This window comes from Lissotriton helveticus, chromosome 8 (assembly GCF_964261635.1).
Source record: "Lissotriton helveticus chromosome 8, aLisHel1.1, whole genome shotgun sequence".
Lineage (NCBI taxonomy): Eukaryota > Metazoa > Chordata > Amphibia > Caudata > Salamandridae > Lissotriton > Lissotriton helveticus.
In genome coordinates, this window is record NC_136069.1 from 1,124,312,033 (window position 1) to 1,124,331,329 (window position 19,297).

Sequence of the window (19,297 nt, forward strand, 5' to 3'; positions counted from 1 at the left end):
TAGCCTTTGGGACCATAAAAATGTACTTCGACATATGCATAACTCTATTAGCAAGAAGTGGCATCCATCTATCTACCTTTATTATTGTATGCAAGGTATATATTTCTATGGTGACCTCGTGTTTCTCGGTGATATTTTGAGAAATATGTCAAACACCTTTTCTCCTCCGAATACAAACAATCTGCACTTCTTTGCAGGAAAATGGATTTGAACAGAAGCTCAGTGTGAATGCTGCTTTCAGCACTCTATAATATCAAGTACATTTACTTTATGCAACTGATATAAACCTTGCACATGTGCGTCAAAAACTAAGGGAGTTTTGTATGCATGTTAGAAAATACACTTCTGCAAATGACCTACCTGTCCAACACATAGAAACCATAAAATTTAAGTGAATAGGGCCTATGTGTCTTACGGATATTCATCAAACAAACAGTTTTTTTATTCTAGAGATATAAACCACAGACACAGTGTCTACCTTTCAGTTTGGTGGTCAAATAAATACAGCTTCAACCTGGAATCTCTGTACCTGTCAGCACTAATCTGGGGTTCAGCATTTGAGCCTAACCCCATCCGAAATATAAAAGTGACACGAAAATGAGCTGACCATATTGTGGTTGCGTTTTATTGACTCTACCTGTAGTACACCAATGCCCTAAATTAAAACATAAATGTCAATATATTGGACCACAGCCACATGTCACATTATTCATAGCCACACTCCACTAAGCTGGAAACTGTCATAAATGGGCATTTTCTGTTCTGCACGATTTAATGTGTTTGTCTCAAAATTATACTTATTAAAAAAATTGAGGAGAAGAAAGACATGAAAGCTATGACGCAGTGTGTATAACTTGTTCGCATGTGAGTAATACCCAGCTCTAGTTTGAGGCACATTTATTGGTGTTATAACTTTTAATTTAGAAAAATGAAAGGCAGTTGCTTGCATGAATCCACATTAACATGTACATAAAGCAGGTTATTCAGTAAATTGTCTCATTTTGCTCTCGTAAAAATTAAAGCATAATAATCAATTGCTAAACTGAAGTACCTGTCATTTGGTTAAAATAAACAAGTTTATTGGATTTGTAAATGACCTGAACAAAAATGTTAGAATTCATCTATATGTTTGAATGCATCAATAAAGGAAGAAACACGTTCGTGCTTAAATAGGCACTGGTTAAAACTATTGCTTAAGATCGTATCTAGGTAAATATGATGGCGCTTAAAGGATCGTGGAAGGAATCCGTACCTAGTCCTGTCAAGTTACCCAGGTCTGTGAATGATTTGCTGCACAAGTCCAGGATCTAATTTGAATTTGAGACTTGTAGTCTTGTTTATTCCATTAAAAAATACGTCTGCAAATCCCTGCATTCAAAAGAAAACAAAAATGAAGCGAAGAGGGTTTGGCCCCGAATTCATAAAATATGTGCAGACATTGTACTTGCAACCTACGGCCCGTATTAGTACCATGGGACTCGTGTCGGACTTAGTACAAATACAGAGGGGTACCAGGCAGGGTTGCCCCTGTTCTCCTCTTTTATTTTCATTGTACATTGAGCCTTTTTTAAGAATGCTGGAGGCTTGTTCTAGGATTCCACCGTTGGTGATGCAAAACTATCAATTTAAGGTCCTAGCATATGCCGATGACGTGGCAGTCGTCACGACATGCCCCATAGTTCGAATGGAGGAGATTGAATCTATTGCCACTAATTTTGGGGCAGTCGCTGGCTATAAATTGAACGCTTCTAAAACTCAGCTACTATGTGCTAATTTGCCTAAGTATTCTGATTCACGGATGTGTGAAGAAGTTACCTATCTGGGGATTAAACTAAGGGTCTCTTTAACAGCCCTGGTCAAGTCTAATTGGGAGGACTTAACATTAGGGGTGAGGAAACAGTTGGATCAGGCGGAATGTCTCCATCTCTCTTTAGTAGGGCGATGTAACCTACTAAAAATGATGATTTTGCCACAAGTATTATATTTTTTCAGGTGTGTTCCTCTAGAAGTAACTACCACTAGCTTAGCACAACTCCAGGCTCTTTGTGTGCGCTTTATGTGGGCCGGTGGTAAGGCCCGCCGTGCCGGGCGTTTTATGACTTTACCTAGAAATTTAGGAGGTTGGTCAGTACCAGATTTCACTCTTTATTATTACGCCTGTATGTTTCAAGGGATGAATGTTCTGGTAACCGGTGTTGGTTCTCTGAATATGGCAGAGTGCCCGTCAATTTACCAGATGCTACTAGGTGTGAAGGCTAAAAATTGTTTGTTACTACATCAGGAATGGAGCTATTACAAACGTACACGTTTTAAGGTACTGTTAGCCGCATATAAAATCTGGCCGACATTAAGGAAAATGTTTGGAATAGGGAAAATTTCTTGGTATACCCCCTTGACGTCTCCAATATTTCTGCCAATTGACTTATGGGATAGGGTGGTCTATGTATGGTGGCAAAAAGGATTAAGGTTAGTGGGGGATTTTTTTAGTGATGGATCCCTGAAATCTTTTGACCAACTTCGTATACAATATCAGCTACCCAGGGAGAATTTTGCAAAATATCTGCAAATTAGGAACTTCCTATCTCAAAAAGCCAGCAATCTTCAAGGTAACCCTCTGATAGAGGATAATATCAAATCTGCAAAAATAGGAGTGCTATATGGCCATTTACTGAACACTAAGGCGAATGATTTACAGCAACAAAATGTTAAATGGGGGAATAAACTTGGGATGCAGGATATACGGATAGAAGTCTCACTGGCGATGGCAACAAATTTATTCCTTTCGGCAAAATTATCTGCACAGCATTACAAATCCATTTTTAATTTATATTATACGCCTGATAAGATCTCGAAATGGCAGGGCGATACTATTGGGAAATGCTATAGGTGTGGATACATATCTGCCGACGATCTCCATATTTTTTTTGGGTGCCCTCGGTTATCTTTTTTACTTTTACAGATAGAGAATTACCAAACAGCTACTTTAGGGTTTCCCGTTAAACTAAGTGCTACGCAGATAATGCTAGGTGCAGAAATGGGGCCGGTAATATCGGATCTATTACAGCCATATGTAAAACTAATATTCTTAGTTACAGCGGTATACCGACTCTTATTAGCATCTTGGTGGTTGCAGCAGGAGCCCCCCTCTTTTGAACTATGGAGAGCGCGTTTTTTTGCTGTTCATAATATGGAGCATAGTCTGTATGCCCTTAAAGGGCATAGGAAGAAGAAGCTAGGTCAACAGATTTGGGGCAAGATCACTAATCAACTAGAATCCACTGTCTGATGGTCTATTTCTGTTAACTCCTTTTTTAGTAGCCCTTTATGTATCTGCCTTATTGTGCTGTTAATTGCATCTTTCTTTTATGTATTCAATGTGAGCAACATATAATCTCTAAAATTCATTTATCTATCTTTTTTTTTATATATATGTATCTGGCTCCAGGATTATTGATTTATTGATGAATTGATGTAATGAATGTCAATAGTAACTATGTATTTTGTAAATTATGACTCTTTGACGACAAATAAAAAAAAGTAGAAAAAAAAAGAAAAAAAAAGAAAACAAAAACATGGATTAGAACACCTCATCATGCGTGGTCCTGGAAACTTCGTGATTTAAATGGAATGAAAATAGCATACAGGGCTAAGTGGGGGTGTTCCTAAAAAGCTTCTCTAAGCAACCCCCACTGAGGTACCACATAGTAAGTGAGGGCTCAGTTTATTACTTCTGAAATAGAATCCTGGGGTTGACAAATTCATAAACCGAGTTTTACAGGACAAAGAATAACTAAACGCAGCAGGAAACAAGATATGTATTGAACAGTGTAAATAGCACCATCAGTTGGGACCATAAGCAATACAACCCTTCACAAGTTAGTTTTTAAAGTAACTACTAGCCTTTCTGCATGCTAGCACTATCCTTTGTGACTCAAGTGTACAAAGAGATATAGGGGCACTTGCATCGAAGTTAGGAATTGCGAGTCCTTAATAGCGATTATTAAGGAATCGCTATGAAGGAGTCACAGTTACCTATGCATGTAGGTTTTGCAGTAAAAATTTTGATTCCTACATATTCCTTAATAGCGAATCTTGCGATTCGCTATTGAGGAATGAATGGGATTGCATTCGCGATTTGCGAGTACCAAATTGGTACTCACAAATTACGCATGCAATTTCAAGGGTGCAAGGGGGCCAAAAGGCCACTCTGATACACCCCCAAATTCAGGTAAGTATGCACATGTGGTGCACACATGTGCCCTAAGAGCATTTGCAAGCACCACAATGCACTTCGAAAAATTCATTTTTTGCATTTTTTAAAGGAATTGCAAATTACCATCAACTTGTAGTTGATGATAATTTGCGATCATAAATTGCGAAAACACAGTTTTGAAATCGATGATGTATCACATTTAGGGAATTGCAATTTGAGCTTCCTTAACTGTATTCGTAATTAAGGGGATCGCCAAAAATTGTGATTTCCTAATTTGCAAATTGCAAAAAAGGGACATGCATCTGAAAAGGCCATTTTGTGATAGCAAACGGCCGATTTAGCGATTTGCACTGTTTACGATCGCAAAATGGTTTGATGCATGTGCCCCATAGTACCTTAATTCATAAGACACCGGTGGTAGATTACAGTATCCACCGGGTCGCTTCATCTCTGTTTGAGTAAGGGGACTAAAGGTGACATAGCATTGCAGCTCCAACGTATAACGGCCAATAACAGAAGTAGGAGATCACGTTCCGGGCCGGACTGGCTACCGGGCAGTTGTGTGTGCTGCCGAGCTGGGGGCTGATTTTGTTGATAGGGACCTGCGTGTGAAAAACGAAATTCGTTTTGCCTTTTTTATTTCAAAGCGCACGCAGGTCCCCATCAACGAAATAAGCCCCCACCACCGAGATATTAACCCCCAGCTCGGCAGCACACACAACTGCCCGGTAGCCAGTCCGGCCCTGATCATGTTAGGCCCTAGTTCACTGTTTGTTTGTGTTCTTTTTAAGTTCTGAAAAGTTTTATTAATATAAACATGGGAGTCAATACAAAGTTCACAATATTAAGTGCATGTCATACAAGAGAAATCACTTAAGCATATTACTTCAATAAAATTGTATGAATCAGGCTCAAAAGTAAAAATAAAAAGAGCAAATGATATATATAATCATGGAATTTAGTGGAATACCAAATATTTTAGGAACGCTTAGAGGGTTCAAGGGGGTTTTGAGACTTCTTGTTGAATTGGCTGCAACCGGGAGGATCGAACAGCACTTATGTCAAGATACATTGTAATAGGTAACCATAAATCTAGTTGCTTCATTGCCTTGTGTTTATGGTGTACAAAAGAGGTGTCTAACTTGTGATTATGGCAAACATTATTCCACCATGCTCTATAAGAGATTTTAGAAAAGTCTTTCCAATTAGCTGTAATTTGCTGAAACGTGACTGCTGATAACAAATCGATAATTTTAACATCAAGCGTAACATTTTCCCAACAAGATGAAAGACTTCCTAAAAAAAACATGGATATAAGAGAAAGAAAGTTTAGTTCCAAAAATTGAATTGATTTGGGACCATACTTGTTTCCAGAAATTATTTACAGTAGGACTATTTTGGATTTCTGCCTAATAGTACCAGTACTATGTAGAAAACTGTAACTGGTAGAAGCTTTGGGTGTAGCTTTTAACGAGGTGTGAAGTTGTGAAGCGGAGTTAGAAATAATGGAAGAAGTAGGAGTGGCAGACAACTTGGTGTATGTATCCATCACTGCTTTCTTAAGCAAAAGGTAATTGTGAGTGAATGAGGTAGGTAAACTGAATGATTGAGTAAGGAGAAAGGCATAAAAAACGACTGTGAGAATAACTGATGTATCCAAATTAATCCTCTCTGACGCCTAGTCTTCTAATTGAATGGTTTATTTCTAATAAGTAGGTTTTTGTTGTGCCAAATTGTTGGAAAAAAGTTAAGGAAGTAATCTACGGTGCTATGAGGAAAGGGGGAAGAAGATAGCAGAAGTTTAGATGTTAGTTTGATTATGGGAGTGGATAAAGCTTGTGGTTTATGTGAAAAGGAAAGGTATTCATCAAAGGAAAAGGGGGACAGAAAAAGACGTTCAATTGTAGTCCATAAAGGACAATCATCTTTGGGAGCACGCAAACAAAGGGAAGCTTGACGTAAAAGGAATGCTTTCTGATAAGCCTGAAAATCGGGAAAGTTAACTCCACTTTCTATCTTTGGGCGTATTAATTTAATTAGAGACATTCGAGATTCATAAGAAGGAAGAAAGATTGGAATTGACACTCTTAAAATTTTTTGTAGGAATAGGGACAGGAATGTTAGAAATAGTATATATGATTATTGGTGACAGCATCATCTTTATAGTGTTAAGACGGCCCCACCATGATAAGTAGAGGGGATGCCATTTGGTGGTTAGGTCCGAGATCTTTTGTATGCATTTGTTCATGTAAAGTGATACTGTATCTGAAATTGAAGAGGTAACATGTAATCCTAGATACTTAGGGGCCCATTACAATGTCGGGCGGATCGCCACTGCCATGGGGGCGGTGGCGATCCACCCGACATCCATGCCCGCCCGCCACCCATTTCCCCCCGCCATATTACTATGGCGGGGGGGACCGCGGCGGATGGAAACACCGTCCGACGCTTTTCCGACCCAGTCGCCTTGCGGCCGGGGCGGAAAAGGGTTTATATGGTGGCGGTGTCTATCAGACACCGCCAGCCATATTAGGATGGGCTTAAAACAATGCCTTTCCATGGCAGAGGCATGCGGTCTTCACTTCGGGGGCACCCTGCGGGCCCCCGGAGTGAAGAACAGGTGGGAGGTGCACACGGGGGGTACCTGTGGTACCCCCCTGCATTTGCATTAACAAAGCGGCAGGCACCACGCGGTGCCTGCCGCTTTGTTACTGCAAATGCATTAGTGCATTTTAAGAATTGTGGCGTGCGGTGCGAGAGCACCGCCCGCCACAATGCTAAAAATGCAGGATGCGCCCGCCACAGTGGCGGGCATCCTAATACCCCCCACGGGACCCCTTCCCTTATGGCGGGTGGTCCCAATGACCGATAGGATGGCGGGCGGACTAAGTCCGCCCGCCATCCTAATGGACCACATAATAAGGTTAGGACTCCATCTGAAATTGGAGGCACTAAAATCTAATTTAAAAATGTATTTTGTTAAGGGTAGGATCTCACATTTGTCATTATTCAATTACATCCAGAAATATTGGAGTACTCATGTACTTCTGCTAGAAAGGCAGGGATTGAATCACTTGGTTTAGACATGAAAAGCAAAATATCATCGGCATATGCTGCAAGTTTGATGTGGGAATTTGATGTTTGAAAACCATGTATATTGGGATTCTGGCGTTGTTTAGAGAGGAAAAGTTCCAAATCCAAATTAAAAAGAAAGGAGGATAGAGGGCATCCTTGACGCAGACCTCTTCCTAAATCAAAAAATTGAGATACTAGGCCATTGGTGCAAACAGCCACTCGGGGGTTTGAGTAAAGAAGGGAAATTAAAGATGTGAATTTAGGGCCAAAACCAAACCATTGGAGGGCATAAAACAAATAGTTCCATTCGACTCTGTCAAATGCCTTTTCAGCATCCAATGCAATCACAACATTGGGTTGTTTTAAATGTGAAGACTTAGATAAAACTTTAAGAAGGAGTCTTGTATTATCAGTTATGAATTGCCCTTTGACAAAGCCAGATTGTTCTTTGCCCAGCAAATCTGTTAACAGGAATCTAATCGTATAGCTAATGCTTTGGCAAAGATTTTGTAGTCAATATTAACCAAGGATATAGGCCTAAAATTTTTACAGTGTTTAGAGACTTTACCTTCTTTGGGTATAAGTCTTATATGTGCTTCTGAGAAGGAACCTGAGGAACCGCCTAATGTATTAAAAGAATCTACGAGGGAGTACAATATGGGCAATACAAGTTTAGAAAAATGTAGATAAAATTCAACTGTGAAACCATCAGGTCGTGGTGCTTTGTCCTTTTTAAGGTGTTGTAGGGCTTTGAATAATTCTTGCTGTGTTAAGTCTAATTTCAAAGAATAAAGGTCTGGAGGAGAATGTTGAGGTTTTTGGATACTAGAGAAAAAGTACAATAGGGAGTGATCAGTAGGTTGTTTTTCAGAAGCATATAATGTTTTGTAAAAAAGAGAAAATTCATTCAAAATATCAGCATCCTTGTATTTTAAATCTGAGTTTGTATCATAAATAGATTCAATATTTAGTTTATTCTGTCTAACTTTTAAGTAATCTGCCAACATTTTCTCAGCTTTATTTTTACCCCCATAAAATTTTGCACTAGATTTTAACAAATATAAAGAGTCATCTTCTGTGGATTTCTTGTTAAATCACATCTTGGCATTAATGAGTGCTGTTAAACAGTCTTTCGAATGCGAGGTGTAGTAAGAGTGCTCCAGTCTCTTAATATATGGAAGGAGGTCCCTAGTCAATTTACGGACTTTTTTAGTTTTTTTGCAACAAAGCCAATTATGAAATCTCTTGCTGGGGCTTTGGATGCGTCCCATAAAGTGGAAAAGGGCATGGATTGAGTTTGATTCATCTCAAAGAACTCATCAAAAAAGGTAGTAAAAGAAGCAGTAAACTTTGGATCTAAGAGAAGAGCATTATTAAAACGCCATCTTCAAGGACCTGTAACTTTTGTAAGATGTCAATGTTCATTGAGACAGGGGCATGATCTGACAATAAAATGGGACCAATCTCTGCATTAGTATGAGTTTGCGCAATATTATGAGAGACAAATATATAATCAATACTTGATTGGGATTGATGAGATGGAGAGTAAAAAGTAAATTCTCTAGTGGTTGGATTGCAAAGATGCCAGGCGTCAAGGAGTTTGTGCTGCGTGATGGCTTGAACAAAAGACTAATGGGGATTGTTAGGAACTTAGGTGACTTTAGAGTTCCTATCGATGAATGGATCGAAAGTCTGATTGCAATCACCCACTAGGATAAAGTTATCATCTATACAATGAGTGATTTGCTTGGCCAACGTGGGCCAAAAGGAGGGTTTGCCGCATGTAGGGGCATCAACATTAAAAAAAGAGACTGGAACACCCTTTAGAGACAGCTTAACGTTTAACCATCTACCATTAGTATCTGATTCTTGAGATAGAAATGAGTACTCAAGTGATTTACAACACAGTATCATTACTCCGTTACGTTTGCCATCTCCTGGGGAATAGAAAACTTCACCTACCCAACCTCTTTTTAGTTTTAATGATTCAGTATCCGAAAGGTTAGTTTTTTGCAAGAATGCGATATCAGCATCTAATTTGGCTAGGTGAGACAGGACTCTTTGCCTCTTAATGGGGGAATTCAAATCCGTAACGTTCTAAGTAATACATTTTAATGACATGTTATTAGAAATAAATTGATCTGAAAAAATGAAATAAAAACCCAATTGATTATAACAATGGTGAAAGATGTGAGGTAAGAAGAGAAGTAATAAATAAATCAATTTCACAATAAAGAAGAGTGTGGAAATTAGATAAAACAACAAAGTAAAAGAGACCATAGGAAAGTAGGAAGAGAACAAGACCGAGAGAAAAAATAAGAAGAGTGTTTAGGGGGGTAAGAGGACAACATTTAGGAAGAAAAATAGGATGAAAATACAAAAAGAAAACATATCTACATAAAGAAAGTAGGTTTGGGCGTAAAATCCGTTCCGTTCACGGAATTTGCGGATTTTTGGCAATTTTGCAGTCTGCGAATCCCGCGAATTTGCCCAAAAATCCGTAAATTCGCAAGTTTGCAGATTTTTTTTTGCTTGGTCGCGCTTGAAAAATACAATATCGCGCGCGTGGCGTTGACTTACCGTGATTCTGAGTCCGCTGAGTTGTTTTTCTCCCGGTTTGCATGTGCTGCGCCATTTTGGATCTTGCTGCGTGATCGCTCAAGAGTGTTTCGACCGCAATTACGTCATCGCGGTCCGCCATCTTCCACAGCGAGAGTTTGACAATGCGAGTACGTCATAAGGGCCTGTGATCATGCACCGCGGGAGTAAACAATGCCGAACACGTAGATGCGGCGCGCAGCAGACTTCCGACGGGAGATTTGAACAGCTCGCTTTCCCGAACAAGCAAAAAAATTGCAATTCTGCACAAGAAATCCACCGCATGCAGCATAAACCTTCTGAAAATCATGATTTTGATCAGAATAACTCCTCAGATTGACATTTGCCTGCACTTTTTTGTGCAAGGAGTCCATTTTGGGGGGGGGGAGGAAATAAGTGCCCCAGAGTCTCCAACTTCCTGTTCCTGTCCTGCAGGCTTCTCCCAGTGCTTTGTCCATGTCCTGGTCACTTTTAATTTGGATCTGGAGCTGGAAGGATTACTTTTTGTGGCTGCTGCTGGATATTTGTATTTGATGACTTTTTGGACTTTGGAGTTTGGATCACTTTTGGATTTGAGATTTTACAAGTAAGTTGGTGTTGTTAGTTTGGGGCATTGCAGTTGCTGCAACTACAATTTTAAAACTTTTTCACAACTTTAAAAAAAATTGGAATTTTAGTTCACTGTTATATGTGGATATATTTTAAATTGTGGGGTGCCTGTAAAGCCTCACTAGCCAGTAGGCCCAGGGGTAGTGAGTGGTGCATGGACCAAGGATTTGTGTGGGGCCTCTTGAATTTAAACATCATTGAGGGCATGGATGGCATTGGATTGTGTTGATTTTTCTGAGTTTTTCGACTTTTTGGGGTGTTGGGGCCTGGCCATGTGGGTGGGGGCCATTTTGAGGCCTGGTCCAGGCAGGGCCTGGCCATGTGGCTGGGGGACAAGGGGACATTTTGAAGCCAGGCAGTGTGCTCTGAGCCATAGGCCTGCACCCAGCCAGTCCTGCTTTCACCCATTATGCCCAGGGGTAGTGAGTAGTGCATGGACCAAGGCTTTTTGTGGGGCCTCTTGAATTTAAACATCATTGAGGGCATGGATGGCATTGGATTGTGTTGATTTTTCTGTGTTTTTCGACTTAATGGGGTGTTGTTGGGGCCTGGCCATGTGGGTGGGGGCCATTTTGAGGCCTGGTCCAGGCAGGGCCTGGCCATGTGGCTGGGGGACAAGGGGCCATTTTGAAGCCAGGCAGTGTGCTCTGAGCCATAGGCCTGCACCCAGCCTGCCCTGCTTTCACCCATTATGCCCAGGGGTAGTGAGTGGTGCATGGACCAAGGCGCAAGGAGAGGCGCAAGGAGAGGCGCAAGGAGAGGCGCATGGAGAGGCGCATGGAGAGGCGCAACTAGAGGCGCATGGAGCGGCACAACTGCCCACAATGCTTGTTCCTCCAGAAGTAGGGGCACATCAGGAAATCAAGATTCAAGCGGAGATTCAAGCGGAGGTATCATCCGAGGAAGTCACTCCTCCTGAGGATGATCCATTGTCTTCCAGATCCCCAGCAAGAAAAATGTTAAGGAGGGCTACTACAAGTTCTTCTTCAAGCACCCTTCCTTCTGATGATCTTGATCTTGATTGGAACCCACAAATGCAGTCTGAGGGGGAGGCAGGCCATGAGCCGACAAAGGTAGCTAAGCCTAAAAGGAGGTTCCCGCACGGCTTCCACTTATGGGTGATGACAATGAACAAGAAGTGGTGTCTTCTGCTGCTGATGAACAGTCTGACGATGACCCAGTCATCACAGTCATCACTCCAGCCCCAGCGGGCATGCAGCATACAGACATTTTCACCCTATCCCGAATGGCTGCTGAGCGGGATGTGGGCGGCGTGGCACTGGTACCACCACCAACGCAGTTAACTACAACACCAACGCGACCTACAGCTTCCATATTTTTTAGTCAGAAGGGCCGGCAGGGACCTCCATCCAGCTCGACCTCCATTACTTCAAGTAGTGGTGCTGTAAGTGAACAACAGAGTTGAATTCAGCCACGCCCATCCTCCCCTTCATCTGGCATTGAAACTGAAAGTAGCACCTCCACCAGCAGCAGACATCTCCAGTCCCCAGTTTGGGACTTCTTTAGTGTTAGCAAAAAGGCGGAAAACATGGCCGTTTGTTCGATTTGTAAAATAGTAGTTAGTCGGGGTAAGCTTATGGTACTTGCGGCAGGGCCACGCAGACGGTCAAGGCAGGCACCACTGAGTGAAGCAACCTGGTGTAGCATACCTAGGCTCTGTGACACAGACAGACAAAGCATATCTAGGGTTTAGAGTTCAGTGCGGTTTACTAGGGTTTTTAGGTTTAATTAATAATTTGGAAGGGTTCCTGGAGTCTAGGGCTCAGGGCCCGATGCAGGCTTGTTCATATTGATGTTGGCAAGGTTTTAGGGGGGTTTGGCGTTTTTTCAGAATTGGCCGAATTGTGGCCTTTTGTTGGTGTTTTGTGGGCGCTTGTGTTTGGGTGAACTTGTCGTACACCTTACGGTGGATCGATTTTGTTCTGCCTTGCTGAGATTCTGGGGAATCACTGGAACAAGTGTCCTGGTAAGTTTCAAGAGGATCTAAGTAGTGGAAGTGCTGAAAACAGCACTTTTTTGTCAAGGCACGATTTGAGATTTCCCATGTTTTGGGGACAGCAGTATTGCATGTTTTTGGGGGGCTGCTTGGAGGGGTTCTATATGTTTGGGGGTGGGTTAAGGGGTCTGGGAGCACTGCTGGGAAGGTCTAGTTTTGATTGCAAGTGGTTTGAGGAAAATCCATGGTGGAAAAGGGGTGTTTGGGCCTAGTTGCAGAGCGCGTTTGGCACGATTTAAAGGTAGGCCTCGCAGCGGATAGCACTCCTGTGTGTTTTTGGAGGGCTGTTTGGGGGTGTTCTCCATTTCTGGGGGTGGGTTGAGGGGTCTGGGAGCACTGCTGGGAAGGTCTAATTTTGATTGCAAGTGGTTTGAAGAAAATCCATGTTGGAAAAGGGGGGTTAGGGACTAGCTGCAGAGCGCGTTTGGAGCGATTTTCAGGTAGGCCTCTCTAGATTTTCTAAGTGTGGCATTTTCCATTTTTGCTTTTGGCCTGTTTGGGGGTGTTCTACTTTTTTGGGGGTGGGTTGAGGGGTCTGGGGGCACTGCTGGGAAGGTCTAATATTGGATGCAAGTGGTTTGGAGAAAATCCATGGTGGAAAAGGGGGGTTTGGGCCTAGTTGCAGAGCGCGTTTGGCACGATTTAAAGGTAGGCCTTGGTGAAGATAGCACTCCTGTGTGTTTTTGGGGGGCTGTTTGGGGGTGTTCTCCATTTCTGGGGGTGGGTTGAGGGGTCTGGGAGCACTGCTGGGAAGGTCTAATTTTGATTGCAAGTGGTTTGAAGAAAATCCATGGTGGAAAAGGGAGGTTAGGGCCTAGCTGCAGAGCGCGTTTGGAGCGATGTTCAGGTAGACCTCTGTAGATTTTCTTTCTTTTTTTTTTTTTTTTTTATTTGTTAAAAGTTTTAATGTAATTTCCAAATACATTTGATATGACAATCTTACAATAATCTTTCAAAACACATGGGCATTATCTGGTTTTACTTGTCACTAATTCACTAAGGCTGAAAGCAGAAAAGTATAACAAGGTTTTTGATCTAGACTAACACATCTTGCTGAACGGGGCTTAAAATTAATGTGGGCATTTTGGTTTAGGTTTGATCATTTACAGGTTTAAATACAGTGGATGGCATACCACTGAACCTTCCCTTTTAAGTATGTGACATTACATGTATGTATATGTCCTTTTTTGGTTTAAGTCCAATTATTTCATGAATGCCACTTTTAATTTAAAAATAATTTCACAGTACAAAATTAAAAAAATATGTGTTTTTGGGACTGACTGTATAGAGGTTATTAGTAACACCTTACCATGCCCACCCCAAAGCTAAATGCATGGAGAGTAAAATTATCCATTTCAACTCCTGTTTCCATTAAATGCTCGGAAGGAAATGTTACATGTCTCCAGTAGGAAATTTGACCAAACAATTTAACTGCACAAATATCTCTGAAACAAATGCTTTAAAAAAAAGTTATTTGCTCCTTCATAAAAATTAAACGAAAAATTGTTAGCAGTGTCATACTATGGCCTAGATCACCAACTGTACTTTCTAAGCCTCCCTATACTGATAAAACAAGCCCTTACTGCAAAGTGAATGTGGACAGCTTTACATAAAGTTGAACGTTTGCTGAACTGACAGCAAGATGCCATCTCAGTCCCTAGAGTTATAGTATAGACAGGTCATCAGGTGGCATACCTGTATTAGACCGAAAAATTAATTTGTAAACTATCTCCTGTTTATGTTTTTCAACCGAAATTGTTTAGATTTATTAAATAAGTATTTACCAAAGGAATGGAAAATGTGTACACATGGCAAGGAAATAAAAAGTTAATTCTGAACGTTCAATGTCATCTGAAAATAAACACTTTGTAGCCAGAGAGGAATTAATTACATATTCCAGAACTGGTTATAAAACAAAATAAAATATCACTGACTGAAGATTACCGTGACCGGCATGGTACACTGTTTTATGTACTGTGACATACTAGACAAAACTAAGTCAACAAGCTGCTCCAACAATGGGACCTATTACAAAGGATAGATCATCAGGCAACCCCCATAAATATTCCTTCAGACTACAGATTTGGTATGGGGTCCATGAAACCACCATACAATGTCCTTAGTGCTCAAAGTGTTGAGAAGTTGAAAGGAAGAAATGGTGCCAAAATCCAACAGCAGTGACCATAACCGCACCAGTGAGCAGCAGGTCTTTCTCTTCTAGGGGTTGTAGCTTCATTCAATTTCCTCCAGACCCAACAATCTTCTTATTTCGATTCACCAAGGATTCCAGATGCAGTGCATGAATCACATCCAATGCAAACAGGTGTGAATTGACAAATGTGCAAAAGCTCTGACAGAGCTTAAACAGAACCTTAGGATGCAGTAGAAATACTTGTCAGTGAACCAGTTTCTTCTTAGAATCCCCCCAATGTAGTTTCATATTTAAATAAATCTTCCACAAGAATGAGATCTACATAGAAATTCCAAAATTTGTGTTTGACTCAAACTGTTCAAAAATGCTTACAATTGAATCTCTTACACCATTACAAACTGACCTGGCTTTAACCAAACGTGGAAGATGTAGATAAATAACTAAAACTTCTATTTTACAAATCAGTGACAGATACCCATTTGGCATACACTGTGCAGTTGTAACATCTAAGAGTGCTCAAACCATCTTCAGTAAGTCACATTCAATAGCCTGTTCTCTATGTCTTCTAAGACACCATACTCTGGAGGAGTTTTGCAATAATCTGTTAACTGTTACATCTACATTCTGTTCCCATGCAATAAACTTCTGGTATCTTGAAACGGGTGGTGTGTAATTAGAAATGGATTCCAAAACTAAATACGCTTATTATGCAAGCAGATGCAGGTCTCGAGATTTAGTCATCTAGGAAAATTAAATTAACTTATAGCCGATTAAAAAAAAAAATTCATTTTGCTAAACTTTGAAGCAATGGCAAAGGGGTTTTGTATTAAAATGTCTTTTTAGGGAATCTGCTATTCGGTTTTTGTGACAGTGTTACCTGCCTATCAACCTCACCCATAAGCATAGTTCAGACAATACATGAAAATAAACAAAAACGTACTAGAAAAAATCATTGTATGGAACATCTATGATGCAAGATATATCGTGGCTTTGCTCTCTTAAATATTAACAGAACAGTACAAAATATAACAGAGCTCACTTTCCAATACTCCAGATCTTCTTGAAAACTCAAAAAATAAAATAGATCAGCGCAGTACAAATCCCCAAAAGAGAATACTGGAAACAGGAGGATAAAAAGCAGGTAAGAAAGGTCTTCAAGATGGTTATTGACTATCCCAAAGAAATACGATTGTGTTACTTCATTGTAGAAACCTACCAAGTGAAAGGCTGGAGGTCACAATGAGAACCAGGATATCCAAAAAAAGAACTATTTTGTGTTGCTGCTCCCCTATATGATCCAGCAAGAAAAATTATGGAAACCCACTTCAAGAGAATCTCCACAGCAAAGAAAGGAAAATGCAGTATCCTTGTGAGGCCACCGGGAAATAAAAAAGAAAGAATGAGGCTGCTATGTATAAAATAAACAAATAAACTTTAGAAATTTAATGTCAAAAGTCTGGTAAAGAATGAATGACTGACGGGAATAGGGGTGGAAGGTCCCAATGGAAATCGTGACAAGTTTGACAAATCGTGACAATCGTGAAGTGTATTTGGTACTGAAGATAAGGCTATTGAGGGTCAGCATTATGACTCTAGCTGCAATAGAGGTGACGAAAATTATCATAAGGATGAGCAGAATGCTCAAGAGACCTTTGTGTTTGGGCACAACCTGAGGGATAGAGTTAAGCTAGGAGATGTAAGTGAAGGCTCATCGGATGGACAGACAGCAGTTGACAGTCCTTCTGCGACAAACTACTTCCTGCAGTGTATCAGCCCCAGTGCCGATACACGTCAGATGAATCCCCTAATCTTGAGTGCAAGCCAACATCCAACAACACAGAGCAGAGGGAGAAAAAGCAGCGACATAAATTCTCAGGATGAAAACTCCTGTTTAGAGAACTCTGCAAACATCGTAGATGCCACTGCCACCAAATTTGTATTTGGTCAGAATATGAGTGAAAGAGTTTTGAGTCCACCTAAACTCAATGAACTTGGCACAGAGAGTACCAGGGAAAATGCTGGTGTTGAGTCTGGCTCAGAGAGTTCATCACAGGAAGCAATGCCAGAAAAGTCAAATAATATTTCAGAGTCATTGGCAGAGTCTGCTGCAGCTTATACAAAGGCAACAGCAAGGAAATGTTTGCTGGAAAAAGTAGAGGTGATAACAGGTGAAGAGGCTGAGAGCAATGTGTTACAGATCCAATGCAAGCTGTTTGTGTTTGACAAGAACTCCCAGTCATGGGTAGAAAGAGGGAGAGGACTTTTGAGGCTCAACGACATGGCCTCAACAGATGACGGGACATTGCAATCTCGACTAGTGATGCGGACCCAGGGAAGTTTGAGGTTAATTCTCAACACCAAACTCTGGGCTCAGATGCAGATAGACAAAGCCAGTGAAAAGAGTATCCGAATAACAGCAATGGACACAGAGGACGAAGGAGTGAAAGTGTTCCTCATATCGGCAAGTTCCAAAGATACTGGACAACTGTATGCAGCGTTGCACCACCGAATACTGGCCCTGCGGAGTAGAGTAGAGCAAGAACAAGAATCTAAGAGCACAGCCCCTGAACCAGAGGTGGCACAATCCAATGAGGAATACAGTGATGATGAAGTTGGTATTCTTCCCTCAGGATCTAACGGAAGTGGGCCAGTTGATGAAGGGGATGGGCAAACCGTTGGCAATAGCACATAACTACAAACTCAGGCACCATCGATTTTGCTGCTTGACCACCTTGCAATGACCTTCAGTGGACACCGCAGACCAGCTTTCTTTAAAGGCATCATTGAAGATTAAAAAAATGGATCTTCAGTTTGTTGCTACTTCGTCCTATGTTTGAGTATTTTTTTCAAGGGCGAGGTAGTCTGGTTTAGTCAAATCCACAAATGAAGACGAGGAAAATTATTAAAGACTTTGAAGACTGCCTGAATGTGCTTTGGGACATGATTGCTCATCATATTGATGAGCTGAGAAACACTTTTTTTGTTTCCTTTAATTGAAATGGCACACTTAAGACTTGTCACGATTTCCATTGTAGATTTTCTAAGTGTGGCATTTCCCATTTTTGCTTTTGGCCTTTTTTGGGGGTGGGTTGAGGGGTGTGGGGGCACTGCTGGGAAGGTCTAATTTTTGTTCTAAAATCGCAGTTTACACTTTACACCTAGCTTGAGGGGAAAGATCCGCACATTTCACCCACACTTATTTATCCTTGAAAAGGAGACACAGAGTACGCACTTTCGAAATGATGCTTGTATGTATTGTAATACTGTCGACTCTGAAACTGAAAGTGTTATTTTGCACTACACAGCGTACCTTATATTTTTTTCTGCGTGGTGTTTTAATATGACTTCCTGTTTTTCCATCAACAATTACAGGCCGGCTTTTACCCTGTGCAATGGGAAAAAGGATGAACTCAGGCTTACCATTAGCCAGCCGCAATTCGGCATCCGCCAGGCAGGCAGTGGACAAGGTATCTTCTGGTCCCCAACATTGATCGACGGAGCGTCAGATGGAATGGAGGAGTACCGGGAAAAAGAGGAATGGCTGGATGCATGCAACTTCCCAAATTCAACAGGACAACTACAACAACATACAGTTACAGTATCCATCTTCATTTCTAATTATCTTTTAAGTAATGTTTTTGCTGTGAACTTCTATGAGTGTGACTCTGTGCATTTGTTTGCTCTCTGCTTCAATTCATCCCTCCAGCCATTGTATACTTTTTTCTTTGCTATTTTTTAAACTAATTTAATGTACTAAGTGGTTTTTCTCTCTGAGGGCAGATAGGCAAGTGAAATTGCGTAATTACTGCAGCCCTGTACTGTCACATTGTTTCTTCATAGTTAGTACATTGTAGAAAGTACTACTTACTTTTCAGTAACCTATCCATTTAGTAAACAACTTCATGCATGCAGTAGTGCATGCACTTCCTTGATGTCCCTTTAAAGATTTATGGATAGCTTCGTATCCAAAGATTTGTTTATCTTCATTTGTTGTTTGTCCATGCTGTGCATTTTTTTTTCCTCTCTCCACAAAACTTTCCCCACAAACCCCATTCCCATCCAAGTTTCAAAGCCTAACCCTCTTCCCCCGGGCTGTCTGGTTTTCATTGAGGTGTGAGTAAATTACAACAATAATTCCACACACTTGCTGGGAAGGATATGGTGCAAGCAACCTCCTCAAATCAATTTTAAGGCAGCTAGATGAATCATAGGATATTGTAATTCTGGTTAAAAAAACAACAAGTATTTTAAAATAAATTCTGAATTTCATGCCCACCATCGATTGGATCCATCGTCAACATCATCCTCCTACATGTCAAGAAGACTTGTTACGCTGCTGTGTCACTGTTCTTGTTGTAGCCATAATCATTCATGCAATTCTTTTTTCCCCATACTTATCTTCAGCATTGCTTAGGTACTGTTCCTTCTAATACTCCTCTCAGGCCACTCAATGTCTCATTTTTTTACTTTGTTTTTCATATGCTGCTACTGCTAGTGTGGTCATTAAACACAAGATGAGGGGAGAGGGTCAACCACATCTACAACTCTACCAACCCGAACCCCCTGATATCCAATTGTACACACGTAGAGGGATGGAGAGTATCAAAATAAAAATCAAACCCAAAGCAACCCA

The 19,297-nt window shown here is 40.9% G+C and overlaps 1 pseudogene; it reads left to right on the plus strand.

The window, feature by feature from the left end:
* Nucleotides 1–9,466: 9,466 nt before the first annotated feature.
* LOC144773859 (ran-binding protein 3 pseudogene) lies at nucleotides 9,467–17,474 on the plus strand (annotated as a pseudogene).
* Nucleotides 17,475–19,297: the final 1,823 nt, after the last annotated feature.